General features: G+C 42.5%; 1 long non-coding RNA gene across 3 annotated transcripts in view; it reads left to right on the forward strand.

Annotated features, from left to right (window-relative positions):
- The first annotated feature begins 3850 nt into the window (after nucleotides 1-3850).
- The window catches only part of LOC308474230, a 47499-nt gene continuing 31885 nt past the window's right edge, over nucleotides 3851-19464 (forward strand). For 2 of the 3 annotated variants that reach the window (XR_013984588.1, XR_013984589.1), the window contains exon 1: nucleotides 3851-4092. This is a non-coding gene — a long non-coding RNA (uncharacterized lncRNA). The remainder of the gene's footprint in view (nucleotides 4093-19464) is intronic. The other variant, XR_013984590.1, reaches the window with a different exon arrangement.

Genomic DNA, 19464 nt, shown 5'->3' on the forward strand with positions numbered 1-19464 from the left:
TGATTTCTCTGTTTGAAGACCCAAGCCTGTTGCGCCTACTGGAGAAGCAAAGGGCCCTCTTGGGGTACAATGTTGTGCACCCTTCCATCCTAGGCTCAGGTTGTATGTATGTGTAAAAACACCATATGTCTGAAGACACCACAGACTCCGCTGTGCCTCGTTTTTCCAAAGGGAAATACAGACCCTGGTAAGCATGCCTGCAACTCATAGAATCTCACACCGCTCAGAGATTGGGGTGGCACGTAACAGTGCTATGATACTATCTTAAGCAGTCATGATTCCAGCAAAGAATTCTGGGAGCTGCAGTTTCTTCAGGGTGCTGAGAGTTGTTAGGAGAACCCTATTCCCAGAGTGGTTTAACAATCAATCCCTCTTTGCGGGGATCTCTGGAAATTGTAGCTCTGGGAGGGGAATAGGGGCCTCCTAACAACTTTCAACAACCCTTAACAAAACTACAGTTCCCATTGTCCTGCAACCAGGAATGGCGCAGTGATGTGGGAGTCAGCTTTCTCAGTGGTGGTTCACTTAATGTGGTTCACACACATGAGTTTTCATAAGTTGGTAACTCAGTTGATAACAGAAAGCTGAATGTATGGACAGACTCTGTTAACAAGGCTTCTATGTGACGTCACAAAGAAGTTCCAGCTGTGGTGTTTGACCCTGGGTGGCTTGTAGATCCATGTAGTAGTAGCAGCAGTAATAATAATAATAATAATTTATTATTATACCCCACCCATCTGCCTGGGTTTCCCCAACCACTCTGGGTGGCTCCCAACAGAATATTAAAAGCACAATAAAACATCAGGCATTAAAAACTTCCCCTAAACAAGTTCACCACTTGCTATTGCAGTCTTCATGAGTGAGCTAACTGCAGTTGTAAATATATTCAGAAGTGGGGTGGAGGGGAGCCCATTACAAGACTGGCCCTACCACCAGGTAGATGAGGCACCTGCCTAAGGCTTTGGGAATGATGGGTTGTATCCTACACTGCACAAGAGGAGCTCCACTCATGCAGTGGGACTTCCTTTTCCTCTTCTCTCCTCCACAGGCCCCCAATCTGCTCCACTGTGTCCCTCCGCTCTGTGGAGCCAATTTTGATGATGCAATTGGGCTGCAGGGAAAGGAGAGGAAGCTGTTGTGTGAATGGATCAGCAGTGATGGATATAGACCTCTGTATATTGACATGCAGAGGGGCCATTTGTTGCTCAACCTCAGGCAGCAAAATTATAGGCCAGGTCTGCCTTTGATGAGAAGTTCATCAGCCTGTTAATGAGCAAGCTGTGCTTCATTAAATCCAGCCTCTCACCGAGCAGTTGCAAGTTTTCGTTATCCACCCATACGTATGTGGTTGCACATATCCACACACACTTTGAGGGACCATGCATCCTCCTTTACAGAGGACAGTCCTCTATTTGATGACTGCATCTGTCATGGATGCTTTAGCAGGGGGGGTTGGACTAAATGACCATTGGTATCCTTTCCAACTCTACAATTCTACGATTCTACTTAAAAGTAGAGAGCTATGGAAAGTGTGAATCTCAGGGACCTTGAAATTGCCCATCACAAGTAGCTCAGTTGACTGAACAGCTACAAAGACCAGCAACCTTCCACAGTATAGCGAGAGATATTGTATGATAGAAATAATAGTTAGCAATTATTTCTAAGTGTGCATTTTAGACATGGAAATTGCACATACAAATGTTATGCAAATCGGTATCACTTTTGGTCCTCTTTTATTTGGTGATGTGTGTGAGAGGAAGGGTGTGTTTAAACAAATGCTAGTCCTAGAGAACATTTCAGCCTGAACTATTTTGCTCTGTCTCATTACCCGTGTTTGGAAAAGGCTAAGACTTTGATAAACATCAGTGGTGTGTCTGAGGCGGATGGGTTTGTGGCACTGCTCTCCATTCATTGGTCCACTGCACATGAAAGCTTACTGATGACACAAATAAGAGGCACTATCTCTCCTCTGTGCTGGCAAATGCGATCAACTATAGATCTTTTTCTCTCCTCTCTGCTACCACTTTGGCCAGATTGCAGATTTCTCTATGTGATATATATGGTTTTCTGCTTCTTTTAAACATCACTTCTAGCTGGGAAGGAAGTAACATGGCATGGGCTTTGTGGCATTTCAGGGACAACGCACCTTTTTCGCCTTTAGGATTTGTAAAGAAAACAGTGATAATGATTGAATAGGAGTGAGTCTTCCCTTAGGACTCTCCTTGCTCTGATTCCATATGTGTATCAAAATAATAATAATAATTCCACACTAATGTAATAGAAGGGAATTACCATTGTTACGGAGGAAAATCTTGCTTGTGCTCTTCAAAAAAAGGTACCAAAACCTATTTATTTATTCTATTTTTCATATTTGAAAAAGGCCACCAAACCACATTATAAAGACAGTCTCCTCCCTCACAAAAAGAAAATGATTGCACAGGAGGAGGGTGGAAAAGTAAACTCTTAGTTACAGTGACTTTGTACTTTTGATTTTTACTATCTGTAGTTCTAAGAGGCCTTCTTTATATTATCCCAGGTTTGTATCCAACTAAATCACACCCTGAGTTAGGTGCATTGAAATCAATAGGCATGGCTAACTTACCGGTAAGTCGACTGAAGGTTTGGGGAACTGTCCGGGGTATTTTAAGGAAAGGGCTTTTAACAGTGCTGTGCTATTTTTACTATCTGTATTTTAATAATTTGTTGTCATATTGTTTTAATTCTATTATAGTTCAATTAAGTTTTATCCTTAACATGTTAGATTTCTGTATTTCATGTGTGTTGTTTTAATTTGTATAAGTCACTTTGTGTGGGAAAAGGTGGGAGGAGAAGAAGAAGAAGGAGGAGGAGGAGGAGGAGGAGTGCAAGACGCAACCCCGTGCCAGTTTTGTGTAAGCTGCTTGGAGCTCTTTGCTGATTCCCAGTGACAGTCATGTGAGACCTTGACATCTTGGATGCTGATAACCTTAGAAGGAAAAACCATTCCATCAGCATAATGAGATGTTAAGGAACACACACAAAAAGACAACAGCTATGATGCCAAAATGTGGAATCATTTTTAGTATTTTATATTTAGTATTTGTTGTTTCACATTGTATCTTCCTTGTTTTGTATTGCAATCTGCTCTTAAGCATTGTTTTAATAGAAAAAAGAGCTATAAATATTAAGTATAATATAAGAATGACATTATTGAACTACTTCAGAAAGCAAGTACTGGAATGTGTCAGGGTGCATAAACCCTGCTGAAGGTGCATAAACCCTGCAGAAAACTGCTGAAGGTGCAAGGGCTCCAGTTACACTTCCTCCTGAACATATTTGGTAATCAATTATGCTTTTCGTGTTGCAGTGTGAGCCCTTTGGAATCAACTGACATCTAAAATTCCGCAGGCACCTAGCATAATGGTGTCTAGGCACCTGGTGTTTACCTTTTTTGTTTAAAAAGGCTTTGCCTGAGGTGTTTCTTCCTATAGCCATAAAAATGTAAGGCCGTCATCGCACATAGTCCCCCCCCCCCCATTGGAGGATTTGTAGCGTCGCATCACAAATCCTGCATTTGCAAGAAGTCAGGGTGAGGAAGAGGAACATAAAAAAGAAGGCAGGTTTTAAAATGGCAATTTTAAACAGCATCAGAGGTTTGAAAAAGGGGTGAGGAAAAGTGATTTTAAACAATGGCAGAGGTGTGGGTAGGAGGTGGCATGGGGTTGTGTGTGTGTGTGTTTGTGTGTGACAGTTTAAAACAAAGTTTCAGTACAGCAAGATGGGAGCTTGGAAAATCCCTGCTGAGTTAGCTTCAAATATTCCATATTACCTAAATCAATAGGATAGAAAGGGCTCAGAAGTCAAACCACTAGCCAAAGTATTTGACTTTCCTACAAAAGGCATGGCTGGTGTAACTCTGGTGTGCTGTTGTTTTTAATGTTCAGAGAATTATGCATGCACCCTCTGTAGCAAATGAAAGGGAAGTGCTTATCTCTTTCCACAAAGTCACTTTCTAGCTGTTGCTGTGCCTTTGCAAGAGATGGAAGAAGTATCTGATGGATGGATATCTACGGACAGAGGTGAACACTGTTTCTGTCAGACGGTTCAGCCAAGGTCAGCTGGGACTTATTAGGTGGGGTTGCCATGGGCTGCTACATTAGCTGTGGAAAGGGGCTGCATACAGTGATCTTAACCTATTCAATCTCTGCGCCGCACAGTCTGCATAATACAGTGGACCAAAACCTAGTGATAACACAGAAGGGGAAGCAGAGAGCAGTACAGCAAACTTTTATTACTTTCAGCTGATAGCTACTGCAAACTTGCAGAGCAGAAGAGAGAGATTTCAGAGATACAAATTCAATTCCAAAATAGGAGAAAACACTAAAAATGGAAATTTGGAAACAGTAAAAAGCATAGTTTCCAAATGTAGGAATGGGTTTGCAAACATTTTATTTGTTCTTGGCAGCTGTGCTTAATTGGAATGATTCTTAATAATTTCCACACAAGACTAGTGAGTTGTTGTGATCATTCTTTTTTTTTTTAATGTTTTGCATGTGCTGTTATTGCTTTAAAATGTTTTTCATATTAATAATGGGTGTTTAGCTTGTTAAAATATACACAATGGTTTTAAGTGTGTGTGTGTGTGTGTGTGTGTGTGTGTGTGTAGCTGTTTTATAAATGCTGTGATATTGTAAATCACTTTGAGATGCCTCATGGGAAGGAATTACTAAATGAAATAAATTGTCATTATTATTACTATCATCTGGAAGATGAGAGGTCTAATGGTGGAACAGTTTAGTCCTTGTAGAGCTCTCTTGTTTGGGAGCTATCATGATGGTGCAAAGAATAAACTGGCCATAGATTCAAGGTTTTCAGTATTGCGTGACATTCTTTTATTTCTGCATTAAGTATCAATGTACCATACTGGTTGTATCAGGTCCCTGATATATTAAGAAAATCAGAAACAGAGGAAGAAAACTTAAGAATGGGAGAACAGCTAAGGAGCAAGTGGTCAAATGTTTAGGTATTTGTAAACACCCACCCTGCTTTAAAAATAATAATATAGTTCCAGCAATATTTCCATCTGTCTGCTCTGACCTCAGGAGGAAGTATAGTCAACAGGAACTCAAATGGCCATTGTGCCCTTTGAACGACCTTTTAAAATGGCATCTCCATTCCCTGAAGGCTTGGCCAACTTGTGCAGCTCTGGTCGAGGAGTGGATGGGTAGCCAGGCATGAATAAGGCTTGCCAAACTGGTGAACTGTGTAAAAGCTTATGAGACATTTTGCCTCCTTCTTGACTGCACTGAGCTAGAGTACTCTTGTCTGACACGCTGCCTCGAGGATTGCTTCACACATGGGGAATATATGTGTGGTGGCTCAGAGCCTCAGAAACAAGTTTGCTTTGGCTAACACAGCAGCCCTGGGATGGCAGAGTGCAGAAAAATGATGGATGCCTCTCCCACAGTCTAGAAAAAATAAACACCAGTTGCTTCTCTTAGACCAGGAATGGAACCTGACCAAAGGTCACAGCATTAGCAAAGGTAATAGGCAAAGGCAACAGATCTCTCATTGGCATTATCCACTTCTTTTGCGCATGCACACAGATGCAGCTACAGGGTCAAGCCCAGGCTCCATCTGCACAATGCCTTTAAAATGTTATCCTACTGTCTTATAGAGTCATGACTTCCCACCAAGAATCCTGGGAACTTTAGTTTGTTAAGGTGTTAGCTCATAATCGGTGCTGTGCGGCTCCAGTAGATGCTATTGATAGTATAAGTTCTGAAAAATCTTTTATTGATATTTCCTTTTTCTCTAAAGTACTTTGCCCTCCAAACACAATAGCAGAAGGCAAAGGCGACAATAAAGTTGATAATACAGTGGAACCTTGTGTTATGTACCGTCCTCCTTGCGAACGCTACGGGTTACAAGCTCCGCTAACCTGGAAGTAGATGCCCCTTGTTACGAACTTTGCCCCAGGATGCGAGCAGAAATCACGTGCCAGCAGTGCGGCAGCAGCAGGAGGCGCCATTAGCAAAAGCGTGCCTCATGTTACGAGCGGTTTTGGCTTAAAAACGGACCTCTGGAATGAATTACGTTTGTAACCGGAGGTACCACTGTACATGCTAATGCTGATGGTGTTGTCAAAACCTGGACATGCCCAGATTAGAGTGTGGCGTTGACATGCGTACCTGTTTGCTGAACCAGATGCCTGTTCCCTAATAGTTCTTCCCTGGTACAGATTGTAATCTGAGCCAGAGGAGAATTCCTCCCTAACTAATACTAACCTGCCTGCTGTTGCAGAGGGTGCCTCTGCATAGAGGGTGGGAAGTTTCTCTCCTCCTCCTCCTCCTCCTCGCTTCCCCTGGTATAGCAGTGTTTCAGGAACCAGGAACTTTATTAACCAGGAAGTTAATAAACCACTATGCCATGCAATGTTCTATCTACAGCATAGGCCAATTTCCACCCTATGCATTTGTTTCAAAAATGCCTTCCAGTAATCCTATCAGCCACATGCGTCTGCTTTCCACATTCCTTTATTAGTGAACTATATGTGCCTTGCAATAATGCAGTCCCCAAGCCGAGCATGGCAAGGCACTGTATCTATTAGATTTCTTGTTATTTTTCCATCCCTAAGGTGCAGAACCAAGTACCAATTTAGTCATCAAGCACTGAGTCATCTAGTAAATAATTCAACTCCCCATCTTCAGACACCGAAGTCAGTTGTCTAAACAAGCCAGTCTTTTTATGTCAAATGTGCAAACGTTGTCTAGGCAAGAGAGAGTGAGAGTACAAGGCGGCGGCAGGAGAATGGGAGAAGCAAGGTAGCCAGGAGAATACTAGGGAAAGGTCTCTCACTTTTTTTTTTAAGTGTGCCTTTGTTTTGGAATCTAGGGCGATCTGAGAAGCTAAACAGTGATCATCAACTTGATTGGAGTAGGGAAATCAGAGAAGAGCATCTGAAGTTGCTTTTCACCTCTCCTCTAGCAATGAAAAACTCCTGATTTTTGGACTTATATGCCCAGTGGCATGCTACAGAATCTGAGCAGGATTTACAGGAATGATACTTTTCCCGAATGGAAGAAAGGTCAAGTAGGAATAATTGGGACAATAGGGAGTTATTAGCAACCACCCATGCATATTCTCCTATTGGTGTTTTAAGAACAATGAAACAAGGTAAAATCTCCACAACCTCGTCCTATATTATTTCGAGAACTGTATTGCTATTTACCGTATTTTTCGTCCCATAGGATGCTCCGTCCCATAGGACGCACCTAGTTTTTTGGGGGGGAAATAAAGGAAAATTTTTTCCCCTTTATTTCCCCCCAAAAACCAGGTCGGGGAAACCGAACCAGGTTGAGAAACAGCGGGATGGCGGCACTGCGCCTCCCTGCTGTCCCCCGAGCTTGTGGGGCTGGCCGATGTCTGCCCGGCGCGCAGGGCGCTCTGCTTCAGGGTGCCCCGCACGCCGGGCGGCAGGCTGCTATCTGCACCGGGGGGAGCCCTGCGGGGAACTCCTGCAGGGCTCCCCACACTGCGGATGTCTGCCCGGCGCGAGGAGCGCTCTGCTTCAGGGCGCCCTTCGCGCCGGGCAGCAGGCTGCTATCCGCAGCCTAGACAGCCCTGCAGGAACTCCCGCAGGGTTGCCTAGGCTGCAGATGTGTTCCCTAAGCGCCGGGCGCTCTGCTTTCAGCGCGCCCGGTGCTGCGGGAAGCAGGCTGCTATCCGCAGCCTAGACAGCCCTGCGGGACCTCCCGCAGGGTTGCCTAGGCTGCGGGTGTCTTCCTGAAGCCTGGAGAGCAAGAGGGGTCAGTGCGCACCGACCCCTCTCGCTCTCCAAGCTTCAGCGAAAGCCTGCATTCGCCCCATAGGACGCACCCAGATTTCCCCTTCATTTTTGGAGGGGAAAAAGTGCGTCCTATAGGGCGAAAAATACGGTACATAGTGGCCCTAGCCTATATTCATTTGGTGGCTTTGGCTCCTATTATGCATAGTTCACTGTATTCTTTGTAGTTAGTTGAATTCTCCTACTACTTCCCACATGTTTACATCGATCAGGGGTGGCCCAATACGTTTTGCTCCAGCCCCTTCTACGCTTGCTGGCCATTGCACCCTTCTCCTCTGCCACCACCCGCCACACCCACCTGTTGCTTGGTTCAGAGGAGATGGCTGAAGCAGCAGGCGGAATGCTGTTTTAAAGGAAACGAACAAAATATACAGGTTGGAAATTGGCATCTCTAAACAGGCCTTTATGAGTTTAACTGTGAAGGGTATCTTTAAATTTCAGTCATTTCAGTGACACTTAAGACATTCAGCTTTTGGCAGATGGTATTAATATCCCCCCCCCCCCCAAAAAAAAAAAACCCACATCAACTTTGGTGTGCATCCATCTTTGAAAAAGACAAAGGAAAGGTTTGAATTTTCAGAACTTTTCTCATTCAGAAGTTACTTTTGGCATCTTTCCTGGCTCTGTTATATACTGGAAAGACCTCATAAGGACAATGGGTCTCGCTTCCATCTGCAGAACAAGCATCACCAAAACCCCACGGACAGATTAATGATTCAAAAACCTGGGCTGTAATTGGTCAAATGTGAGCAAATACTTCCCAACGTTGGTTTTCAATGGAAGTGCTTAATAAAAAGCAGAAGCAATGTATCACTGTTCTGGGAGGCGATGTCTGTAAAAGGTTTGACTAATATTACCACCTGCTGGGCAGTCTGTAACAGTGCAATACGCAGTACTTTCCAGAGGGGAAGCTGTGTTAATTTGAAAGACAAAGAGACCTGTGGTACCTTAAAGACTAACCATAAGTTGGCCCACACCAACAGATCTGGGAAACATCCTCCTCGTGATTATATTGATACACATGCAACATATGTAGAAAGAAACAAAAAAGTTTGTACGTAGTGTGGCCCAAAGTTAATGAAATATAAAGGTCAGCAGGAGGTGTGTGACACTTATTCATCAAACTAAAATCCATGCAGGATAGAAAGACAGGAATCCATCCACGTGGCTTTCTATACACATGTAATTATATAGATATCTGTAACTCCAGGTTGATTTATGTATTTTTTTAAATTATTATTTAACAGAATTTATAGACCACTGTACTGTAAATGGAACCTCTGAGCTGTTCACACAGCAAGTTAAAACGGTCAATAAAAGAAAAAACAATGTTAAGAAGAAGTATTTCAAAAGTTCAAATCAAATTAAAACCAATAATTAAGTCAGAAACAGATTAGAACACATGTCAGTTTGGATAGACTTGCGTGAACAAAGGGTATATTATTTACAATATTACCACTAGTGCAGGAGTATCTAAGATGTTGCTGCACTACAACTCCCATCATCCCTGACCATTGACCATGCTGGCTGGGCCTGATGGGAACTGGGGTCCAACAACATCCAGAGGCCCCCAGAGATCTTCTGATGGTCATATGATTTTGCATCATGGTCTACAAGACTCCATTGGAAGCTGTGCTGTGCCTGATGCATGGCTGGCCCAAGGAGCAGATAGATTTGTGTCCTGCTTCCTGTTGTTGCCATGTCCGTCTCCTGCCATTTTCAACAATATCTCAAGGTGGTTGGATTCCCCTATATACTGTTGCCATACACATGCCTTTCCACCCCAGTTTCCTAGGCTCTGTGGATTTTCCGAAATGTTCTGTGTGCATTTGGAGGCCAGGAGGTGGAGCCATAATGCAGCTTTTTAGGTAGTGATTATCTGCGGGTGACTGGGGAATTTGCACACTGCTGTGGATGCAGGGGACATGGGCCTCCAGGGCTGGTGTGGAGGATGAGATTGAGATTGCATATGGATCCATTTCAAGGTGCTTCTAGCAGCCAGTTTAGAAAAGGGAAATCCTTACATTAGTCTTACAGAGTTTTAAAGAAAAAATAAAAATGAAAAAATTCTCCACCCAATACAAAAACATACAAGACGAAAACTAATAAATAGCATTATATCATATAATGACTAACAGAAGGTGGTGTCTTTAACATATTTCCCCTCTTTACAGGCACATAAGCATATATGCTTATGGGGATTTTCTTTATATGTCATCATTAAACCACACTTTAATCATTATTCTATACTTTAATCTTTTTTCCATAACGTGAGGAATGGCTTTCATAAAGATGGCTGCATATGTCCCTGATATGTATATGAGATAAAAACATGCTGCACGAAATAAAAATCAAATATTTCATCTTTGCCTATAGGTAATTTAAGTTGGTAAGTCAATTTCTCTACAATGGATATATGCCACAGCTCACTGTAGCAATAAAAAGTCAAAAGTTCTACAGTTTCCTAGTTTTTAGTTATTACCCCATTAGCTGCCATCAATATAAATACTATGAGTTCTGCAGATATCACTTTCTCATTTTGTACCTTCCAAATTAGGCGTTGGGAACCTCTGTCCCGCTGCCTAATAGGGTCCCTATTTGGTATTCACAGCTGGTCCTCACCACATGCACCTGCAGTGTCAGGTGCTTGGCAGGTGGGTGGGTTCTGTCTACCCTTCAAAATGGTCTGCCAAGGGTGTGGGAAGTCAAGATCAGGCCTGGTGTCCATTTTTGGGGTGACTAAAGATTTTGCAGTTTTGGTGTGACCAAAGATTAAGAGGGAACGTGACTAATGGCAAAGATGAAAACAGCGAATGGGGAACACAAAGCTTTGTTTTATACACAGCAGCTGATTACCTGAATTACAGGTCAGAGCAGAGGAGAGTACAGAGTGACACAGAAAGAGATACAAGGGGAATCTTACAGCCTGTGCACAGCCTTAGCTTGACTTCTGCATCCAGCTTTCTGAAAAGTTCTAAGAGGCATTTGGAAAGTGGCAGTTCACAATTTTACTGCACTGGAAAACAAACTAGACTAAGAAAAATCCTTGAAGCATAGGTTAATAAGTATTACTAGAAAGACAAATGTGTCATTCTGAAAAATAAGGTCTCACCAGAAGTTCAGGGTTATTGGTAATGAAACACCATATACTAATTTTTCATCCATGTAATAAAATATCTCAGTGAGGAATATGGGGGCTGCATAGGTTGGTTTCAGTTATTTTCTACTGCTATGTCTTAATAGGATTGCCAGCTTTGCTCTACACATGAGAGAAACGTCTTCCTGTTTCTGGAAAATAGTCACTGACGCTCAGAGCTATTTCCATCATCACAGAATTCTAGAGTTAGGAGGACCCCTGAGGTCCACCTACTGCAGCTCACTGCTCTAAAACAATTATCAGGGCTGGGCAGCCGTCTGGAGCAAGTCAGGAACCGGGTACCAGGAATCAGGCCAAAGAGCAGTCAGGATCAGAGAATGAACCAGAAGACAGGGGCAGAACAAGGAAGGAGTCCAGACTAAAGAGCAATCAGAATCAGGGTGCAAAACGGTAGGCCAAAACAGAGAATTCAAGATCAAAGAGCAAGATCAGATACACATTGGGACAATGCTATTTTTCTAGAAAAAGAGGTGCTGGAACTCACCATGAACACCTCCCTCATGGCACCAACCTGAGAGGTGCCAGAACTGAGTTCTGCCAAGTTCTGGCTGGGGGGGGGGGGGGAACCTGCATAGGAACATAGGTAGCTGCCTTTATACCAAGTCAGATCGTTGGCCCACCAAGATCTGTATCATCTATCTAGGGTTACCATATTTTGAAGAGCAAAAAAGAGGACGCTATGAGGAATCTCATTTTAAATACCCCTACTATATATAGGCTATAGAAGCTGTGGTATATTGCTGAGGGGGCAGGAGAAGAAAAGAGGAAAGCAAGTCTTCAGCCACCATTTATGTCTATGTCTCATCCAGAAAGTATAGCCAGAGACATTTTGGCAAATTTAAAAAATCCACCTGGACAGAAACGTTACCTCTGAAAAAGAGGACATGTCCTGGAAAAAGAGGGCACATGGTAGGGCTGCCATACATCCAGAATTTCCTGGACATAGCATCCAGATGGAATTTTCAAAAATCATTAAAAATGTCTGGGCAACCCATGTCAAAAGTGTTGATTATTTGGGGGGGGTTGAATTTCCTTTAAAAAATAGCTCAAAAAAATTCTTCTTTTTTTAGATTTTGCCAAAAAAAGCTCAAAAATCCCACCCTCCAAAAAAGCTCACCAACTTTTGTGTCCAGATTTTCACTTTTTGAAATATGGCAACCTAACACATGGCAACACTGCTGACTGGTTGCAGCTTTCCAGGGTTTCGGACAAGGGTCCCTTGGGATGCTGAGAACTGAACCTAGGACTGTCTGTTTGCAAAGCAGATGTTCTACCAGTGAGATACAACTTTCCCCAACACAAGACATACCAGATAGGTAGACCTTGTTGCTCAAGCACCAAGGAGACAAGAAGTCCTCTTATGTCCCTTCCAACTTAGAAGGGGCCAATGACCAACCTGGCAGGTGGAACCAAGAAGGTTCTTCCCCAAGAGATTGCAGTTACGCTCTTTACCACATGAGGCAGTGGTCAGCAAGTCATGGAAGGAGTCTATCTATGAGCCAGACATAAGCCAGTAGGTCAATACTTTTGTTCAAGCCTATATATCAAGACCATTTTCCTTGTCTACAAAGCCAGACACTTTATCTAATCAGGAAACTAGAATGGTCTGGCATGATTTATTTTCAATAAATCCATTTTGACTGCAAGTAACTCACTTGAAATATTGGCTAATACTGTTCCAGTTGTATGTAGCCAAAGGAGAGACAGAAAGTAGGGCAATATTTTTGATTGCATGAGATTCATAGCTGTTGGCAATAATGTATGTCTGTTCGGTCTTCTCATTCTGCTATCATTTATTTAGCCAGGTACTGTACAAAATGTAGACTGTATTTGAGCTTTAAGGCTCTTGTTTCTGCTGTGCATTCTTGTATATATATATGCAAGATGTTGGGACGCGGGTGGCGCTGTGGGTTAAACCACAGAGCCTAGGGCTTGCCGATCAGAAGGTCGGCGGCGGTTCGAATTCCCGCAACGGGATAAGCTCCCGTTGCTCGGCCCCTGCTCCTGCCAACCTAGCAGTTCGAAAGCATGTCAAAGTGCAAGTAGATAAATAGGTACTGCTCCGGCGGGAAGGTAAACGGCGCTTCCGTGCGCTGCTCTGGTTCGCCAGAAGCGGCTTAGTCATGCTGGCCACATGACCCGGAAGCTGTACGCCGGCTCCCTCAGCCAATAAAGTGAGATGAGCGCCGCAACCCCAGAGTCAGCCACAACTGGACATACTGGTCAGGGGTCCCTTTACCTTTACCTTTACAGGTCAGATAGTTGTTTATTTCCTTGACATCTGACAGGAGGGCGTTCCACAGGGTGGGCGCCACTACCAAGATGGCCCTCTGCCTGGCTCCCTGTAACCTCACTTCTCACAGTGAGGGAACTGCCAGAAGGCCCTCAGCACTGGACCTCAGTGTCTGGGCTGAACAATGGGGTGGAGACGCTCCTTCAGGTATACTGGCACAAGGCTGTTTAGGGCTTTAAAGGTCAGCACCAACACTTTGAATTGTCCATAAACAAGTCCATTCAGATATGTAAAGCTGACATCTATTTTAATGTGCAATTTCATTTCATAATGCATATTTTAAACTGTTGGTTTTCTGTGTACTTTGATATTATTTTTAGGTGAACACATTTTTAACTGACTTTTATCAATAATGTTAATGTATATTTTATTTTAGGCGATCCACTTGGATGATTTTTCATTGAAGCGGTATATAATTTTTTGTTAAATAAAGCAAAATAAAACAAAAATAGAGTAGCCAGGTTGGGGGTGAAGCAGGGGCTGGAAAACCCCTGGTCTAGAGCTCCCTAAAACCTGTCAGCACCTCTGCTGTTCAATGGTTATCTGTTGCTTTGCACATCCAGTTTTAGATCCTGTTCCTTACCTTCCTTAAGATATATGCCTTCTCTACCTCCTGCTTATCTTCCTTCTCCAATTTCTCCTGCGGTCTTTGCATTCTTCTCATTCTCTGCTGCTTGTAAAGCCTCATATTTCTTCCTTGGTTTCCCATCTTCTCACTTCTTCCTCTTATTGTTTCCTGTCTGTGCAACTCTTTGCTAGCCAAGATTAATTCAGTTCTCCCCCTTTAAAACATGCCTATGATGTGTTACGACTAATTTCTTCCATTCAGTCTCTGCCTAATTGTGTTTGTTTTCCCTCTCTTCTGGTCCTTAGCTTCTTTCGAAATTATGCTTTTGGTACATCGGCACATCAGAAGAGCCTGCTGCTATTCAGAAGCATAGCCACTGTGCTTAGAAATAGGACATCCAAACTGTGAACTCTCTTAGCCTGCATCTTATCTTCCCGTGTACTCTGTGCAAAGTGGGAATGATAGTATAGTTAAGGCAGTGGGCCCCCTGCAGATCTCGGGGTCCAGGCAAATGCCCAGCCTTGCCAACTTCTGGAGCCAACCCTGCGTGCATATTTTATAGCCCGGTTTCCATACCCCAATAAAAAAACCAAATGGAGAATCAGACCCAGCTATTTAATAGAGCTGCGGTCAACCTGAAGCATCTCTGGAAATTATATAGCGTGTCTTGCTGGTACTTGAAGGAAAAACCATGCTTGCTTCCATCACTCTTCCGACCACGTTTGAACAAATGCTGGTATTCAGAACTCGGCTATCGTGTTCATTTCTTGGGGACAAAGTGTGTATCAAAGCCATCTCTCTGGGTAACATTATCTGGGGCTCTCTTTGAAATCCCCAAAGCAACTGTTAATAGCTCAGTTACAGGAAAAGCGATACTGTTTGCGTCGCCCTTGTGAGGGGGCCGGTTGCTTAGCGTCGTGGTATATTTTCTGAAAACAGTTGGCAGAGTGATCGGCCTCGCTCAGCTAAACGAATTAAGTAATCGCACAATATCGCAAGGAATATGAGCGAGGAATTTCCATATTATGGCTCTCGATACTCCCACCTCACATGCAAACCCAACGCTTTGGCTGAGCAAGCGGTAACTTGATCTCAGACGGGGCCCTTATTAAGCAGATGCAGTGAAATGATGCAGAGTTTTAGGTTGCATTTGTCAACTCAATGCTTTTTATTACCGCTCATTAGGGCAAGGGATACCTTGGTGCTGAGGATTCATTAGCCAAGCATTGACCCTCGGAGGCGCAGTAATTAAACGGTTCTGGAGACTAAGTATGGGAGCCAGGCCACACACAGCAGGCTGGGAAAAGTCAGCTGCTTCTCAAGCCGAGAGTGATTTTTGCGTAAGAGACTGGTGAAGAAATAGAGACACTGGTGACTCAGATGCAGAATGCCACGATATTCATATTCTTCTGGGGAAGAGCGAAGTTGCTTCTCTGTCGTCTTCTCTATGCATTTGGATACCTCTTCAGACGTTTTAACCAAATTTTGCATGGTGGCTCCTGAGATTAAGGGGCAGGTTGTTTTCTGTGCTTCGGTACAATTGGGTGCCATGTTGAATCAAGATGGCAGATACCGACAAAAATAGAGTGGCTTGTCAAATTATTGGAATACTACAATATATCCAAAACAATGGGAGAAATTGGAAGGCTCTCAAAAGAGAAGATAGACAGGGACTGGAAGGTGTTTAAAGGATACTTGCAAAACTATATTGAAAAATCAGAACTCCTATTAGAATAAACAAGTTCCATTTTAAATACTGGAATATTAAATAAGATGGATAACAATGTGTAATAGAAAAAGAAGCATGAAATTAGGTTAAAGGCGTGTGAAAGAAAGTAATAGAAGTGGAAAGAAATTGCAATTGAATAGATTGGAAGTCTAACACAAAGGTGGGGTGAGGGGTGGTGGATGGTGATGGGAAAAGGAATTATCTGTGGGATTGAGTGTAGGTATGTTTGAACATTTTAAAGGATTGTATGAAATGTATGTTTGTATGTTCACAATATGTGTGTATTAATGCTGAATTATTTTAACAATAAAAACTTTTCAAAAAAAAAAAGATGGCAGACTGACGCTTTCAAAACTGTACTGACTTTTCCCCCCTCCTGACCAACACCAGGTACAAGGCCACCAGTAAATATGTTAAGGTGAATGTAACTCTTCTCTCAACAGAATATTTTCCTGCAAATTAAAGTAATTTAGACAGAATGTTTGTGTTACATTGCTTCACAAGCAAGTGATTCAAAGGCCAATAGACATGTGGGCTGAAATACCAGGCAGAGTTAAGTGCAGTTCACTCAGTCAATCATAGAATTGTAGAATTGGAAGGGATCTCAAAGGTCATCTAGTTCAATCCCCTGCAATGCAGGATTCTCAGCTAAAAGCAAGCAAGCAATCATTTTATTGGTATGCTGCATTTCAGAGTTAAAACCATGCTCAAGGCAACTTATAACTTTTTAAGAATTACATAACTACAAACATAACAAACGTAGTCATAAACAATAAGCATACCATTAAAAAGTACACAACCAAATTGAACACAGTAACACCCCTACATATTATTTATTAAACTATGTGTAAATCACCTTGAAACAGTGGTTTAGAAGGTGATTTATGTGTGGTGGACGTGTAAGGTAATAAAAGCATTCTGGGAAATGATATACAATGAATTGAAAAAAATGTTTAGAATAATTCTTATTTAAAAAACGCAGAGGCTTTTCTATTAGGAATTGTAGGTGCTGAAATTCCAAGGGAACAGAAAAGACTTTTTATGTATGCGACAACAGCTGCACAGATGCTGTTAGCTCAGAGATGGAAAGAAGATAAAGTCTCTGCCAGAGAAGAATGGCAAATGAAGTTGTTGGACTATGTCGAAATGGCAAAACTGACCGGAAAGCTCAGAACCAGGAAAACCAAAAGGAATGGAAAAATTTTACCATTTATCTTAAAAACCACTGTAAACAGTTGAAAACAATAGCAGGACTGCAATAACACTTGTAATGTAAGGAGAACTATGGCTACAATGGAGTTATAAAAAACTTGATTATTTAAAAAAGATGCAGTAGAAAAGGTTTAATAACAGAACCCATGGAGGGGAGGGGGGAAGTTCAGGGATTCAGGGGAATCTTGTGACTTTGGATGTGTTGTGGGATGTTTGTAAACTTAAATATGTAAAACCAAATAAAAATTATATACAGTATATCATTTAGAAGGCGGTTTATGAATCAGTAGCAGAGACATCACCTTGCCAACAAAGGTCCGTATAGTTAAAGCTATGGTAGTGATGTATGGAAGTGAGAGCTGGACCATTAAGAAGGCTGATGGCCGAAGAATTGATGCTTTTGAATTATGGTGCTGGAGGAGACTCTTGAGAGTCCCATGGACTGCAAGAAGACCAAACCTTTCCATTCTTAAGGAAATCAGCCCTGAGTGCTCACTGGAAGGACAAATCCTGAAGCTGAGACTCCAATACTTTGGCCACCTCATGAGAAGAGAAGACTCCCTGGAAAAGACCCTGGTGTTAGGAAAGATAGAGGGCACAAGGAGAAAGGGACGACAGAGGACGAGATGGGTGGACAGTGTTCTTGAAGCTACCAGCATGAGTTTGACCAAACTGCGGGAGGCAGTGGAAGACAGGAGTGCCTGGCATGCTCTGGTCCATGGGGTCACAAAGAGTCGGACACGACTAAACGACTAAACAACAACAACAAGCAGTAGTAGTAGTAATAATTGGCACTGGAGGTTGCTGGAAATCTTAAGTAGGTGCTTATGTGCTCAGATCTTACTTGTGGGCTTCCCACAGGCATCTGGTTGGCCACTATAACAGGATGCTGGACTAGATGGGTCTTTGTCCTGACCCAGCAGGCTTTTTAATGTTTTATGTTCATTCAAACATTATGGCCTGGGTTCTGCTGAAGCAGGGCTTTCTTGCCATCTTCTTCCTACTGAGCCTTCTGAGCCCCTCTCCAATTCTGCCAATTCCGAGGGTCAGGAAGATGCTTGGGAATGGTTTGGAATATGGCACAGGAAGCGAGTCAGTGGAAATCACGAAAACAATCCCTCCTTGTGCAACCAGGAGTCCCATATGACATCATTAGTTTACAGAATGTGAATTAAGGTGCTTTTTAGAATGTTTTAAACTTTTCTTTTAAAAAAAACAATTTTAATGATATTTTTAATGATGTGTTTGCCACCCTGGGCTCCTTTGGGAGGAAGGGTGGGATATTAATTGAATAATATCTCTCTCGTTTTTTCATCGACTCATAACCTACAGTTTAAAGCAGAATGAGAAATATGAAATATATTATAAATATAAATATAAAACAACAGTGAAAGCTTAAAATATTAGTAAGAAAGTAGTAAATGAAACTACAGCAAAATATCATGCTGTAGTTTTTTTTAAAAAAATAAAAGCAAACATTGTTTAAATCAGACATTTCCGCTGAGGAGGCATAAAGCTATGTTTCCATGACTTGCTCAAAAGGCAGGCAGGGGTGGAGTTGGGGTTAGACAAATTAACAGAGGATGGGTCTGTTAATGACGTGTCCATGTGTGCGCGCTCCCCAACTAGAACATCCAGGTTCAGAGAAGATGCTACTGAATGTCAGTTTCGGGGAAGAGGACAAAACCAGAGAAGGACAAGGTTCCCATAGGCAGTGCTTTTTTTCTAAAAAAAAATTGGTGGAATTTTCATTTTCCTACTCATATTGAAATACTGCCCCTCAATGAGGCCAAACTTAGATTCACAAAATGTTTGGGGGTCTGCATATCCCTGCGTCCCCCACAGAAAAAAGCACTGCTCATAGTTATCTGGTCGGCCACTTTGAGAACAGATCCTTGGACTAGATGGGCCTTTGGCCAGATCCAGCAGGGCCCTTGTTGTGTTTTTAATTACGTACCCTATAGGGCATATCTGGTGGGAACATCCAAGTGCATGATTTGCTTGTTGTGGCAAACTCTACCGCTGGAATGTTCATGGCCAGTGATCTGAAAAGGCCGCAAACAATTCCAAAGAAATTTCTTTTCTTTTCTTTTCTTTTCTTTTCTTTTCTTTTCTTTTCTTTCCTTTCTTTCTTTCTTTCTTTCTTTCTTTCTTTCTTTCTTTCTTTCCATTTGATCAAATATTCATGGAAATATGGCTGTGTGGTATTTGCTCAACCCAAGTTCATCAATAAGCCACTTTTCCATGCACATCTGTCTAATTTTCCTTGGTCTAGTCTCAAGGGAGTGTAAGCACTCTTAGGTTGATCCCCATTTATGGCTAAATAAAATACCAACGTGTCAAAACTGGATCACTCCAGACATCCTCCTTTCAAGTGTTTGTGGGTACAAATCAACCCAGCCTCAACTATTTGGATAGGTGGTGGACAGCAATTGCCAGACTATCTCCTGCTATTGTGGAGGTGACCTGGAGGCATGCCTCTTACCCTGGTTCCCCACCCCCACCAGCTGCTGCCCCGTTCTCTGGCATCACAAACCAAACATTCTAATATGCCATATTATTTATGGGCTTGTAATTATTTAGCATCTGTATGTCAACATTACAATACCCCCGTTGGCTGTAAAGGAGCAAAATCTTTCTTTAATTAACATGACACGGCCTGTGTCAACTTTCCTTGGTC

The sequence above is a fragment of the Podarcis pityusensis genome (assembly GCF_964106645.2).
Source record: "Podarcis pityusensis genome assembly, chromosome: 3".
Classification (NCBI taxonomy): domain Eukaryota; kingdom Metazoa; phylum Chordata; class Lepidosauria; order Squamata; family Lacertidae; genus Podarcis; species Podarcis pityusensis.